Source organism: Oryza sativa, chromosome 8 (assembly GCF_034140825.1).
Source record: "Oryza sativa Japonica Group chromosome 8, ASM3414082v1".
Classification (NCBI taxonomy): Eukaryota; Viridiplantae; Streptophyta; class Magnoliopsida; order Poales; family Poaceae; genus Oryza; species Oryza sativa.
In genome coordinates this window covers 6,716,641-6,731,983 of record NC_089042.1, presented here as the reverse complement: position 1 = coordinate 6,731,983, position 15,343 = coordinate 6,716,641, and the positions used below count along the sequence as shown (strand labels likewise).

The following is a 15,343-nucleotide window of genomic DNA, read 5'->3' as shown; positions in this document are numbered from 1 at the left end:
GAAGTCCACTCTAATTGATCAAGTTAGAGAAGCCCAAATTAATGATCCTGATATTCAAGAAATCAAGAAGAATATGAGAAGAGGAAAAGCTATCGGTTTCTTGGAGGATGAGCAAGGAACTGTATGGTTGGGCGAGAGAATCTGTGTCCCCGACAACAAAGATTTAAAAGATGCAATTCTGAAAGAAGCTCATGATACTTTATATTCCATTCACCCTGGTAGTACCAAAATGTACCAGGATCTCAAGGAAAGATTTTGGTGGGCAAGTATGAAGCGTGAAATCGCAGAATACGTAGCAGTATGTGATGTTTGTCAGCGAGTCAAGGCAGAACATCAGAAACCTGCCGGTTTGCTGCAGCCTTTGAAGATTCCTGAATGGAAATGGGAGGAAATCGGTATGGATTTCATCACTGGTCTACCCAGAACGTCATCAGGCCATGACTCTATTTGGGTTATAGTCGACAGACTTACCAAAGTGGCTCATTTCATTCCGGTAAAGACAACCTATTCCGGAAGCCGGTTGGCGGAATTGTATATGGCAAGGATTGTGTGTTTGCATGGCGTTCCTAAGAAAATAGTGTCTGATCGAGGCAGCCAGTTTACTTCAAATTTTTGGAAGAAACTTTAGGAAGAGATGGGTTCTAAGCTGAACTTTAGTACTGCTTATCATCCGCAGACAGACGGACAAACCGAAAGGGTGAATCAGGTTTTGGAAGACATGTTGAGAGCTTGTACTTTAGACTTCGGTGGAAGTTGGGATAAGAATCTACCTTATGTAGAATTTTCGTATAACAACAGTTATCAAGCTAGTCTTCATATGGCTCCTTACGAAGCACTGTATGGTCGGAAGTGCCGCACTCCGCTTTTGTGGGATCAAACGGGAGAACGTCAGGTTTTCGGGACGGATATCCTGAGGGAAGCAGAAGAAAAGGTGAAAATCATCCAAGAAAGATTGCGTGTGGCCCAGTCTCGTCATAAGAGTTATGCCGACAATCGCTATAGAGATTTGAGTTTTGAAGAAGGAGATTATGTGTATCTTCGTGTCACGCCTTTTCGAGGAGTTCATCGTTTTCACACCAAAGGAAAATTGGCACCGCGTTTTGTGGGACCTTATAAGATTGTCAGTAGAAGAGTAGAGGTTGCTTATCAGTTGGAATTACCTCAATCTTTGGCAGGAGTCCATAATGTGTTCCATGTGTCGCAATTGAAAAAGTGTTTAAGGGTACCTACCGAAGAAGCTAATCTTGAACAGATAGAGGTCCAAGAGGATCTGACCTATGTTGAGAAACCAATCCGTATCTTGGAAATAGATGAGAGAAGAACCAGGAATCGAGTTATCCGTTTTTGCAAAGTCCAATGGAGTAATCACTCGGAAGAAGAATCAACTTGGGAACGAGAAGATGAATTGAAGTCAGCTCATCCGCATCTGTTCGCCAGTTCTTCCAAATCTCGAGGACGAGATTCTGTTTAAGGGGGGTAGGTTTGTCACATCCTAAAAATCCAAAAATATATAAATGGTTGTTTAATTGGAATTATTAGAATTTATTTTAAAAACCTAAAAGAGAAGATTTTTTTTAATTAATAAATTCCAATATAAAATGGGGCCAGATAAAATTTCATTAAATACTTTGCTTAATTCTATAATTCCTAGATTTTTCTGGGATTTATTTGAGCTAAGGAAGTATTTTTAATAAATGGAATTGCATTTCATGAATAATTTAAATTGGAAAAGGTTTTTAAAAGTTTCTTTTGGCTTTGGGCCGAAAGTCGGCCCAAAAACCCTCTCTCTCTCTCCCTCGGCCCAGTCGGCCCAGTCCAGCCGCAGCCGCGTGCGCGCGTCCGCTCGCTGACAGGTGGGTCCCGCCTGTCGGGGTCGTCGTCAACCTTCTGCTGCCGCTGCCCGAAACCCTAGTGCTGCGCCGCCGTCGTCTCCTTCCAAATTCGGTCGCGTCTTTCCTTCTCCGGTGAAATCAATTGAGGGGAAACAATCTTCGGGATCTCCTCTACCTTTTCTCTTTTGGAATCATCGGCTAAAATCGCTTGGAAAGTGTTTGATTCGAGGTCGATTCGGATCGGTCTCTCTCTCTCCGAGCCCGAGGTTTCCTTCGCGTCGCCGGTCGCCGTGGGCCTTCGCCGCCGCCTTTCAACCCCTATAAAAGGATCCCCGGTGTCTCCTCTTCCCGTCGCCACCTTTGCTTTCGCCTCTCGCCGTCGGAAGAGCCCTAGCGCCGTGTAACCTCGAGCCGCCGTCGTCGCCGTCGCTCCAGCCGTGCTTCGCCGTCGCTCCAGCCGTCGCCGTCGCTCGGGGAGGTCGCCATCGTGGTCGCCAAGTCGCCGCCGTCCTCGTCCGCCCCTCCGCCGTCGCTGTTGACCGCCGGAACACCGTCGCCGTCGTCAAGCCGAAGGTCGCCGCCGCTTCTTCATCGTCGCCGACGTTGTCCGTTGCTCCTCCGCCGTTGCTTTGGTCACCGGTGAGTTCGCCTCGTCGCCCGCATCGTGCTGGTGCCTTCCGTTCGCGCCGCCGCGCCGTCATTCGCCGACGAGTTTGCGCGACCGAGCCGCCGAGCCGCCGAGCCGCCCGAGCCACCGCCGGAGGTGACGTCATCGCCGACGTCATCGTGGCCGTTTGCCGTGAGCCGCCGTAGACCCGTTCGATCTCGGCCGTCCGTTTTGGATGGATCGATCTCAGCCGTTCGTTCCCATGAACCGTTGCCGTGCGCCCGGTCCACCGCAAACCCTAGCCGCTGACGCAATAAACCCCTTTTCCTTTTCAAAAATAATTCATTATTGCGTCATAATTCAATTAAAATCCATATAAGTGTTTTAATCCGATTTAATCTTCAAAAATTCATAACTAATTCATCTTAGCTCGGATTTAGTTGGTTCAAGTCTCTAAATTTTTCTAAAATTGAGATCTACATGTTAAAAATATCCACATGTACTGTTCATGCTTGTTTATGTGCTGTTTTGGTGATTTTGCTCTTTTCTGTTTAGATTCCGACGTTTCCGGAGAGTCTGTTTTCGCAGGAGAAGAATTTGAAGAGTTCCATGGCCAGCAAGGCAAGTCACACAGATCCCAAACAACCCTTTCAGCATGTTGAACCTGTTTAAAGCTATTGATTTATTTCAACTTATGCATTGTTTTCGAATGTCATTGGGTGGTGAGCCTTTCCCATTTAATTATGGCCGAAGATGACTTTATTTTCCTATGGGTTATAATTTGACTAGCATGGACCTTATATATTGGATTGGTTCAGCTAGATGTTATTTATAGTTGCTTAGCCATGCTTAGAAACATTAGCACACTATTGGGATAACTTATGACTCACTATTATTTAATGATGGCATAATGATAGTTCACGATGGTCAATCGTGATTAGGTTAATTAATTACTTGCCAACTAAAACTTGATAATGGTGGGTTGTGAGCACATGGTTTTGAGAGTCGTGCTCATGACAATTAAGGACCGGTTCGCGAGCTACTGTTGTGAAACATTAATCGTGCCAACCACAAGCCAGCGTGGGCAACGGCTTTACCTTTTGTATAGCATGGTTCATTGCGGGGCACCCGACTGAGAAGTGGCGGAGATAAGCCCACGGGGGTCGCTGGGGAGTCCATGCCTCTGGTTTTTTGAGGGGGTGATTATGATCCAGGAATGGTGCGCTGCGGTGGACTGTGTTATGCAAGGAGTAATGTCACAGCTCCTTTCCGAGGTACCGTGGTGGTATTGAGGCACATGGTGACATGATGTGGGGCTGTGTCTTGTGGGTACAGTGGTACACCTCTGATCAGAGTAAAACTATTCGAATAGCCGTGCCCGCGGTTATGGGCGGGTTGAGCAATGTTTTTCGTGATTAGTCTCACACCTCTCATCATGATAACAAATGCTATAAATGGTAATAATTTGTTTAGCTCCTGGTTTGGAATGGTACATTCCTGGTTTGGAGATAGGACTGTGCAGCCGGGATGGTTGTTCAGAATGGTTGGGCCTATACAACAGGGTATGTTGTATAGCGTTGGATTAATACTGCTTAATTATTAACTGCTTTATTAAATTCTGAAATGTTTATTAAATGCTGTTTATGCAAATGAAACCCTACTATGCCATCCTTTGTTATCCTGTGCACTTGCATATTTGCTGCGTGGCTTGCTGAGTATGTCATATACTCACCTTGCAATCATTCATCAGAGGAAGAGTTCTACAGTGAAGCTGATGGGGTGGTGGATTAGGCGTAGCCCTGGTCAAGCTGCCTGTGGAGTGGAGTCGTCTGCGCCGTTTATCTTTTCTTTCCGCTGCTTAGATCTTTATTGATTGAGAGGAACTATCTACCTCTGTAATGACATTTTATTCGCTTATTAATTAGAGTAATAATTGTACTCTATTATCAATTTGTTATTGTGTGCCTCGGCTGATTCCTGGACGAGGGTTCACACACATGTAAGCGTTTGGAATTTTGGATAGAAATTCCGGGCGTGACAGTTGTGTTGTGGGTCGCTAAGTTAAAATTTAACTTGCGCGTAGGGGTGGGTGGTTGAGTTAACAGTTAACTGTGTAGCTTGCACCAGATCGAGTTCACGTGGGGGTGGCGGGGTGGTGGGTCGCTAAGTTAAAAATTAACTACGTGGTCTGCTTAAATTGAATGTGTGTGGGGGTGGGGCAGGGGGGTTGATTGTGTCAGGCACCATCTAATACGTGGCGCCTGTAGTGCCATATAGTAGTTATATATATATATATATATATATATATATATATATATATATATATATATATATATATATATATATATATGGCAGCGCTAAACCGCACCAAGGGTGTATAATAACTAAAATGCTACCCTCACAATCTACCCCCACCCTCACCCCCACCCCCTCCCCCCTACCCCTCACCACGCTCCCCCGCGCACCCACCACCCTCCGCCAAAAAAAACCGCATAGCTCCCCTTATCTTTTTTTGTTCGCCCCTTTTTTTTTTCTGTTCGCCGGTTTCTTTTTCTTTTCGTTTTTTCTTTCCTTTTGCTTCCTCCATTGGCCTATGAGTAAAATTATTACTCAGCAGTATTTGTGCTTCGTAGTAAACTTTTATTATAGTAAAACATTTACTTCTTATCAAATTGTTTGTGTGCACACTCCCTGGATAGGTTCATCTTTTATAAATATTTAACGATCCCATATCTATCTATTATATTATTAAAACAGTTTTGAAAGGAGGTACCACGTTCGCCGTGGGGACTAGAAATTCCTACATTAATCGGAGAAAAAGAAAAAAAATAGAAAAGAAGAGTCCAAGTAGAAATACAATCTAAAAATAGCTGAAATTCGGAATTAAAATCTTACCCGTTAGATTATAGTGGGTCCGAATTATAATGGTATAGATTAATTGATATAGTTGTATACAAGATACAATTATATCTACATAAATAGAAGTTAAGAGTTGTATGTAAAAAAAGGAAAAAATAGTGCGAACAAAATTTTAGGAATTGCTAACTAGCGCTAAAAAAAGCGCGAAATTTTTTAAGATTTCTGTACGGTAAAAAAACAGGCGCTAAAAATTTTAGGAATTGCTAACTAGCAGCCTCCGATAAAAAAAAGTGCGAAAAACGGGTTTCTGCCTTCCGTAATAAAAGAAAAAAAATAGTGCGAACAAAATATTCTGTCCGATTCTAAAAAAAATCCCGTCCTCCGTGCCAATAAAAAACAAGCGCGAAATTTTTTTTCTATCCGATTAAAAAAAAGTGTGTTCCCGTTTTCCTTAAAAAGGAAAAAAGTAGTGAGAAAAAAAGATTTCTGTCCGATTCTTTAAAAAAAATAGTACGTATAAACCGGTCCTCCTGAAAAACCTCCGTGCTCGAAAAAAAAAACAAGCACGAACAAAGGTACCCGTTTTCCTTAAAAAAAGAAAAAAATAGTCAGAAAAAAGGTTAATGGAAGAAAAAGTTTTCGTAAAATGTTAAAAAAATATCTGATTCCATAAAAACCAATGCTTTTCCAAAAATTCCTAAAAAAAGAGGTTGATGGGAAAAAACGAAGAGTCCATAAAAAATCTAATACGAGATTAGTAAAAGTTAGGAATAAAAAAATAAAAAAAAATCAAAATTAGAAAAAAAGAAAAGAAAAGAAGAGTTAAGTAGAATACAATTTAAAATTAAATATAATCAGTATTGAAATAAGAGTACAAGAACCCAATAGTAGATGAATTAAATTTGGAATAAAAAATAAAATAAAATTTAAATCAGGCAAATGAAAAAGAGATTTAAAGTAGGAATACAATTTTGAAACAGCTGATGAAAATAAAAATAAAAACAACAAAAGAACACAATAAGAGAAATAAAATACATTCTGAAATTGGTGATAAAAAAGTAAAGACTATTGAAAAAAAGACCATCTAAAACACATGATGAGATTAATTAAATAACAGGCCTATAGAGGAGCAGAGTGGTGGCGGTTGATGGGACATCTAAAAACTATTAATAAATCACCAAATAAAATCCTAATGACGATTAAAAGAAAGGACGACGGGCATATCGTGAAGTAATCGGTCAAGGCGGTTGGCGGGACTTCTAGAAAGTAAAAAAATAAACCCCAATGAAAATCATATTTGATTTTTAAAATATCAATTACAAAAATAATGAGAGGCAGCGGGCGGGTCGTATAGGAGTACAATGGCAGAGCCGCTGATGGTTGGTGGGTCTTCTAGACAGTAAAAAAATGAATTCCAATGATAGTTATGTTCGATTTTACAATCCCAATGAGAATAAAGAGTATGCGGCGGACGGGTCGTAGAGGAGTATAGTGGCACCGTTTGACGGGATTTCTATAAATCCTATCTTACTATAAAGTTATCCCCCACTAACTCCTTAAGCTTAACATGCAAAGATGCCACATCATTTACTAATAAGATGCCACATCATCATCCAGTAATTAACAAGATGCCACATCATCATCCACTAACAATGACCACATTTAAATATCATGCAAATATGCTATATCTTTATAGTCTTTATAATTTAAGAGCTTTTCAAATACAAACATGTTAAATTATCATCCAACATAATTCACATAATGTTTCAATGAATATCTTTATTATGTTTTTTGATATCCTATATACTTATATAGTTCATCCTATATACTTAGTTAGTGCTTAAATGATTAATCTATAGTCTAAATTATCTTTCTCCTTTTTTTCTCTAATTAAGTCATATCACATCAATTGTTTTTAGCTTTGAGATGAATAATCTACGGTCCAAACTATCTCCCTACTTTTCTTCTTCCATAAAGTCATACCACCTTACTTTTTACATTTGAATCACCATTCTACATACTATTTAAATTTAAATTATCATAAACCACATTAATTTACTTAATATGATGTTATCTAGCTATCTTACATATTATTTTTTTATTGTTATCATACTAAATTCCCGCAGCAATGCGCGGGGTTTCACCTAATTATAAGAAAAAATGAAACCCAACGAGACAATAAACTCTAAAAAGTATAAGGTCCAATTTTTAAAGGTTTGGGCTTCTAAAAAGTAAAAAAAAACCCCAATGATAATCATGTTTGATTTTATAATTTCAGTGACAAAGTTGCTGACGTTTTGGCAGAATTCTAGAATGTAAAAAAATAGACCTAAACGATAATTATGTTCGATTTTTAAAATAATACTCCCTCCATCCCATTTTAAATGCAGCCATAGTTTTCCGCACCTAATTTTGACCGTCTATCTTATTTGACAATTTTTTAAAAAACAATTAAAAACATTAGTCACGAGTAAAGTACTATTCATATTTTATCATCACATAACAACAAAAATACTAATTATAAAAAATTCAAATAACGGACGATCAAAGTTGGGTGCGAAAACTTATGGTTGCAATTAAAATGAGACGGAGGGAGTATGACAATAAAGAGAAGATGCAGTGGACGGTCATAGAGGAGTATAATTGAAGCGTTTGACGGGACTTCAAAAAATTACAAAAAAGAAGCCCAACTGGACAATAAACTCTAAAAACTATAATTTTTTAATCCAATTTTTAAAGGTTTCAAGGAGAATAAATAGAAACAATGGTGCATCGAGCAAGCTAATAAAGAATAATATGACAGAAATAAGTGGTAGCAACTGGTGTGACTTTTAAAAGCTGTAAAATTATAAACACGAGGATGATAAGGTTTGGTCTTTCAAAATCTTAAGGCAACGAGATAACTATTTAAGAAATTTTAAGTAAAATCATGTTAAAAAATATAATTTTATATGGGTGCTAGCCGCGCAATTGCGCGGGCCACCCAGCTAGTTATTCTTTAAGTGAACATTTTATTTCTATTTTCTTATATAAAGGCAGTATTTTTTAAATCATACCTAGGAGTAAATAAATTACTTAACATGGTGATACAGTCCGATAGATAGACAGTAAATATTTTATTACATGACAAAATGCGTATGACTTACTATTAGTTATGATTTAATTGCCTAGTTATATAGATCCACATACTGTCAGTAATATTTTTATTATATCAGTTACTGGTTATAATATCTTTATTTCTTAGTCATTTCCAGTAGCTCCATGCCTTATTGGTGATAGTAGTATTTTTACTATCAGGTGCTTTCGAAACTTTAATTCAATATTACACTGTGAGTAAACATTTTTACTCCATGACAGTTGTATGTTGGTTTTGTCACATGATCAATAGAAATTACACATGGAAGACAAGCATATATATATTTTTGGTGATCTTAAAAGAAGGAAAATTACAACCAATGACTACATCCCAACTCGCCAAACACCACCACCAGCCCCGGTGCCAGAGACTCATGGCCGACACCAAATCCCCATGCCAGCTGCATCCGCGTCGGAGTCCGTCTCATCGGCTTGGTCCACTGTGGATCCAGTCGCCTCACCTGGAAATCAGGAAAATGCCAGGATATATGATCACAAAATCAATTTTACATGTAGCACCTAGTCTAGAGGGTAAAAACATCATCATCATATCCATTCCTTGACTATTCTAGCTTGTTATAATGGTCCTGATGTCTTCTTACCATTCATCTGAACTTCTGAATATAAGAATAGATTACTGAACATTAAATCATGCAGTACAAAACCAAGATAACATCTGGAAATCAGGAAAATGCCAAGATATATTTACAGAATGGTATATCTATTACATCTCCATACTGACATTTGAGAAAAAAAAGGCACATGAGCTAGGATTTTCACACTGGATCCATCAATTTTATCTCTGAAGTAAACAAATGCACATTAGCTATGATTTTCACAAACAGTCAAACAATTTTATCTAAAAAATATAGCAAGGTCAGAAACTAGTTCACTTGCTCTAAATTCCTGCTCGTTAGCAAGCATGCATTTTTGAGATAAAATTGTTGGACTCCTGCTCGTTTGCACAATTGACCAATCGTAAATCAAAGAATCAAGAATAACAGCTCCCTTGCTCCAGATCCCTGCTCGTTAGCAAGCTGGCTAAGCCTCACGCAGCAAGCAGGCACACAGCCACCGCCCGCCACACGGCTTGGCTGCCTTGACACGCATTCTTGCCGTCGGCGGTCACAACACTGCATAATGCGCCTGCGCCTGTGGCACACGGAGAAGACGCATGGTCGCACTTCCTCTCTCGGATTCGTCGTGCGGGCCGAGGATGTTAGCGCTGGGTAGGGGGATACACAGGCCGCGATGGACGCGGTGCGACGGATGCGGCGGGGCCTCCGCTGCATGAAGCAGATCCAGCCATCGAATCAGCACGCCGTCTCCGCCGCTGAACCGGGAAGAGGGGATCAACAGCCGGCGCAGAGGCGACGTGAAAGGACTTGGCTTCCACCAAATCCATGGGGGAGGGGGAGGCAGCCATGGAGGGCCACTCGAGGTGGTGGACAAGCCTCCCGATCTGCTCGTCGTCGAGCTCGCCGCCGCCGGGAACAGGCTATCTCCGTCGTCGAACCACCGGGAGCCCTGGATGCCACCACCTCTGCCATCTCCTACCCGCATCTCCACTCGAGATAGTAAAAAAAAGGAAAAAGGTTGGAGGGAGGGGCAACGATTATGGCTGCACACCTCTGCGCGGCAGATTTCACAGCGGTGGGGGGTATAAACGACGGTCGTGGAAGGGGACGGGGTGGACAACGACGGGAGTCGGGGAGGCGATGGCTGCGGCGCTGTATGGACGGATGAGGTGGCAGCATTGAGGAGGTGCCGATCGGAACAAGGTCGGCGTGGAGAAGACGAACGGCGCTCACCTCTGCCTGACGCCGCTGTTGGAATCACTCCCTCTCTTCTGTAGTGTTTATCACAAACACTTACGTATTTTTCACTTGAGTCACACACACACGAATGAACAGATGGCACAAACTGGAAAGCCTTTTTTTCTGTTGATGCAGCCAACTAGCTCACATCGTTTTCTTGTTTATATAGACTCAGTACATGCAAAGAGATTACAACAGCCAAACCCACTCAGCCACAACTCACGCCATGCACACAGACGTGGGATGCCATGCAACTAAGTAACTAACTAATCCTACTTATCTGCCAAGAAATCACTTCACATGATTACCACTAATCACAACACATGCGGCTAAATGCTTATCTACTACTGGAACCGATTCACTCGGCAACATGGGACCTCGCCTTGCCTGCGATCCGGCTACTTCGCGCAGCACTTCCACTTGCAGTTAGGCTTAGTTTTCTGACTTATTCACACAAGTCGCTAGCTCCACTTATACCACCGCATCGCACGGCGCTTCGGCATCTCGCCCATGAGTGCAGTATGCACGTATCTCACGTACAAACATCTTCTAGCATGTGACTTATGCAAACACTTATTACATGCAAACAAAAATAACCATGCAAATACTCTAATGACAAGATTAAACTCTAACAGCCTCATCGTCCTCACAACTCGTTGCCTCTCCTCCTCGTCACCACTGTGCGCCTGTGCCGCTTGATCCGTAAAATGTGGAGGAAGGGGAAAGTGGGTTGACAGTTTGTACAATCGAAAATGCTATACATACAACCAAAGCGTCCGACCCTTGTACGTCTAAGATGTCCGCCGTCCGTGTCTCCACATCCGCATAGATCGCTAATTCAGTTGGGCCTTACAAAAGCCCAATTCAATAATCTGGCCGCACGTCCGCGCATCGTTTCATCTAGCCGATAATATTGCCTCAACGTGACTTTCTATCTCCTTCTATCCTAAACCCCACGGTCTAATTCCTTTGTCTTCCATCTCTAATCAATTGCTTGAGTTCAATAAGATGTAATTTGGCCACACGGCCACGTTGTTTTATCTAGCCAATAGTATTCACTGATCACATCACACAAGGTATGTGAAAGCTGCTGATTTATTAATGCCTACTCCAAATTTTCATCTGAAAAATCATAGACATGAGACAAAATATCGTTGTGCGGCTAAAAGGACATGATGTGTCCTTATAAGTTTAGGCTTGAAATAATATATGGGCTTTGATGTGGATTATGTTACGTGGGACAGTTGAAACAGCAGCCCATCTGACCAAGTCAGTGCTGCTTCACGCCGTGTAATTCGCCGTTGAGTTGTACGCCAGTCGAACGCGCTAGTCGGACGTATAGCAGCGTTCTTGTACAATAGGAGAGGGAGAGGGAGGGAGTAATATAAATGGGAAGAAAATTCTCTGCGGCAGTGCCACACAGGACCGCCTGTGCAACACCACGCGCGCGAGTGACGCGTGTCCAATCACCAACTGCAGTCTGAGACCATCTTCGGAGCCGAGCCAATCTCGCCGAGCCATATCCATCGACAGCACGTTATTTCGAGCCGAGCCAGACTCATCAATTTTAACAGGGTTCTTTTCATATAAGATACTTTCATTTTTAATAAATAACACCCTTAACTTTTGGACACTACATATATTATGTTATGTAGTGGAAATTTAGAAACTATCATTAAATCAAAAAATAATCGTATGAGATTCGTCCATGTCATCACCACATATTTTTCCTATTTAACCTCATCTTATTTGAATTTTTTCATAAATATTATTTATTTTGTTCGGTGATTTTCACATGCCTTTGTCTATAGGCGGACCGGCTTCCATCTGAAAAGATTATTTTCGGCCGTTTGTAAAAATGTTTTTTCTAGTACTGAAAGGGCTCGGAAATTACAATTTGATGACATAAAAATCACAGTTTGAAAAGGGATCAGAAATTACATATTGTTAACATAGAAATCACGAAACATTTAAGGAGTAATCGTGCTTTGATAATCACGGAACGTTCTGGTAATTGTTTAGATATGGGTGTAGGAGATAGGCTCGGCTCTGAAGATTGTCTCAGGCTGTTGCAGCAAGAGATCAGACACGCGTCACTCGCGCGCGTGGTGTTGCACATGGCGGTCCTGTGCGGCACTGCCGCAGAGAATTTTTTTCCATATAAATGGCTGGGATTGGGATGGGTTGCCAGGGGTGGAGCCGTGGAGGCCTGCAGGGTGGGGTGGCCGGGGGTAAGGAGGGGGTAGGGGTGGGTGTGGGGGGTAGGTAGGGTGTGAGGGGGAGCGTTTTAGTTAGTACACACTTCAGGTGCAGTGTGTATATGTGTGTATATATATATATATATATATATATATATATATATATATATTTTTCACACATATATATGAAAGCACTTAATTAATTAAGTTAAATAATATATATAATCAAAATATATATTTACACACGTAAGTAAACGTCTATATATGTAAATATAGAACTACTATATGGCATCTTAAGGTGCTACGTATTAAACGGCACCTTAAACGGCACCTGACACAGTGAACAGACCCACCCACTGCCCATCACCCCACTCCCCTCCCAACTCCACCCACTTTGATTCACGAGTTAAATTTTTACTACTACATAGCCCACCATATATATTCACGTTTAGTCAGTTAAATTTTAACTATATGTGATTCAGCAATTATAATAAACGTTACTCCCTCCGTCCCAAAATAAGTGCAGTTTTGCACTATTCATGTTCAACGTTTGACCGTCTGTCTTATTTGAAGATTTTTTATGATTAGTATTTTTATTGCTATTAGATGATAAAACATGAATAGTACTTTATGTGCGACTAAATGTTTTTAATTTTTCACAAATTTTTCAAATAAGACGGACGGTCAAATGTTGAACGTGAATAGTGCAAAACTGCACTTATTTTGGGACGGAGGTAGTACTTAGCATATTGAATTATTTATTAACTAAAGGAAACTTTTTTTTTGCTCATGCCTTAATTTTTCTTGTTATTATTATTTTTCTTTTGTTTCATTATGTTTTTGTAAAATTTAAATGTCTATGACTTTTTTTTCACGAATAAAATGTTCTTTTTTTACTCACATTGAACAAGTCAGTTAATTTTTAACTATATGTAGTAATTTTTTTACTCCCCTATAAGCACCAACCGATGAGCCCATGACCCATCCTGCTCGTCCTCTCATCAGTAATTATTTTACTGTGGTATCTATCTCTATTTATATTAGCTGCGGAATCACAGCCAGACACATCATCTCCTATTCTCTCATTCCAGATCCTAATATTTCGGATCGGCAATGTCACCGATGAGAGGAGCGGCACCGGCGAGGTCGACACGGATGGTGATGTGGTTCCTCCTGTGCGGTTTGCTTGTCAGGGCGATGGCGTGGAGATGGAGATCCGAGTGGTGGCGAGGAGGTCCGTCGGTAAGGGGCGGCAGCATCCATCGCAACCCACCATTTTCTGGCTTTTAAAATTATTTTCTCCCCTTTTTTATCTACGTGATGGTCTCCATGCAGCCATGGCGACGGGTAATTGGCATTTGCGAGACGAGATGCCGACAATGGTGCCCTGCATCCAGCGGCAACCTCGACGACGGCGTGCACGGCCAAGCAGCAGAAGCAGCATCCACGAGGAGGCCGATTCACAGCGGCGCGAGCAAACTGTCATCCATGTCGATGCTGACAACGAGATGGTCGGTGATGAGGTTCCACCGTACAAGGAGGTCAGGCGTGAGGGAGGACTGCATCCACTGGGATCTACACTGTGACTGACGGCCTGCGGCTCGATACGGCGGCGTGGTGGCCACCTTGAGTATGGCGGCGACCGATTCCGTCGTTGACGCAATAGCATGCTCATCTACGCCTTCGTGTTGCCAGATTGGATCGAGAGTCATTGCATGCATCTGATCTTCGTTTTCCTTGTGTCTCAAAGCTGTTGTCGACAGCTGGTTTATTGTGTCATGTATATCCTTCTCCTTTTCTTCTTTTTCGCCGGTCAGAGTCAGATGATTCTGCTCTCGCTGTGTGTAATTTTCTACTAACTAAAACTTTCATATATGTATAATCTCTCACTAAGATTTCACATATGCATCATAAAATAATTATTATCCACACGTTTGTGATTGTTGAAATTTTTTTACTGCCAATTTTATTCGGTGAAATAAAAATATCACTAAAAATTTCACGTTTCTGGACCCTTACGATTTTCATTTTTAACCTCCCAATTACTATGACATGGAGTTGATTTCTATCCGATGAATTAAACATCAGTTAATTTACATCGACATAATCGTCATCAAGTATCATTCTTAAGTTAACATTTCACTCATCACTTGGCCCCAACGTAATAAACTTTTTTTTTTGAAAAATACCCCTGCACATATGATGGATCCTGTAATTTCACTCACGATGATTCAACAGTTACAATTTAACTCACGGAGAGATGGGTTTATCATGCCTATCATGCCACGATGACCTATACAACCACAATAAGTTAATTTTTAACTCAATATCCTCAACACCAGATCCCACATACCAACTGTGCGTAAGTCAAATATTAACTCCCGATAACTCCTTCACAACTGAACATCTATTTGTACGAAAGTTAAACTATAACTCTTAAATAGCTGCATCAGAACCCACCACCAATATAGATATGTTAACTTTAACTCTGTTATCGGCTGGTTGTCACGGTGGTGGGTTTTTCTTCCTGTGAGTCGTGCCACCAAACTTCCTGACGCGCAATGCCTGTGTGTAGCGTCATGTAGCGCTACCGTATATAAATATATACATATATTACAATTTCTTTGGACATTGAATATAATGTTTGTATTTCAGCGCACTTATGCTAGCTAGCTACGAATCGTCAACGTCGCCTCAGAGGAAGAAGGACTGACGCTATGAACTGTATTCCCGTCCTAATAGAATTCAACCGTGGGATCTAGGATCTGTTCGTTGATAAATCCCTGTGGAGATTATGGGTACCCCATACCCACACGACATGGTTATCCGACTAGTCTTAGGGGATAGCTTATATCTATGGAATATGTAACAGATCATGACTTGGGTATTACGTTT

At 41.2% G+C, this 15,343-nt stretch overlaps 2 long non-coding RNA genes across 2 annotated transcripts; one reads left to right on the top strand and one right to left on the bottom strand.

Moving 5' to 3' along the window:
- Nucleotides 1-8,689: 8,689 nt before the first annotated feature.
- Nucleotides 8,690-10,375, bottom strand: LOC136351278 (uncharacterized). The gene is made up of 2 exons (XR_010734244.1): nt 10,063-10,375; nt 8,690-8,894 (listed from the first exon to the last, which is right to left on the bottom strand). It is a non-coding gene; the product is annotated as an uncharacterized lncRNA (long non-coding RNA).
- A 3,040-nt stretch (nt 10,376-13,415) lies between these two features.
- LOC107282025 (uncharacterized) lies at nt 13,416-14,352 on the top strand. Its single transcript, XR_001548173.3, has 2 exons — nt 13,416-13,690; nt 13,784-14,352. It is a non-coding gene; the product is annotated as an uncharacterized lncRNA (long non-coding RNA).
- The last annotated feature ends 991 nt before the right edge of the window (nt 14,353-15,343 follow it).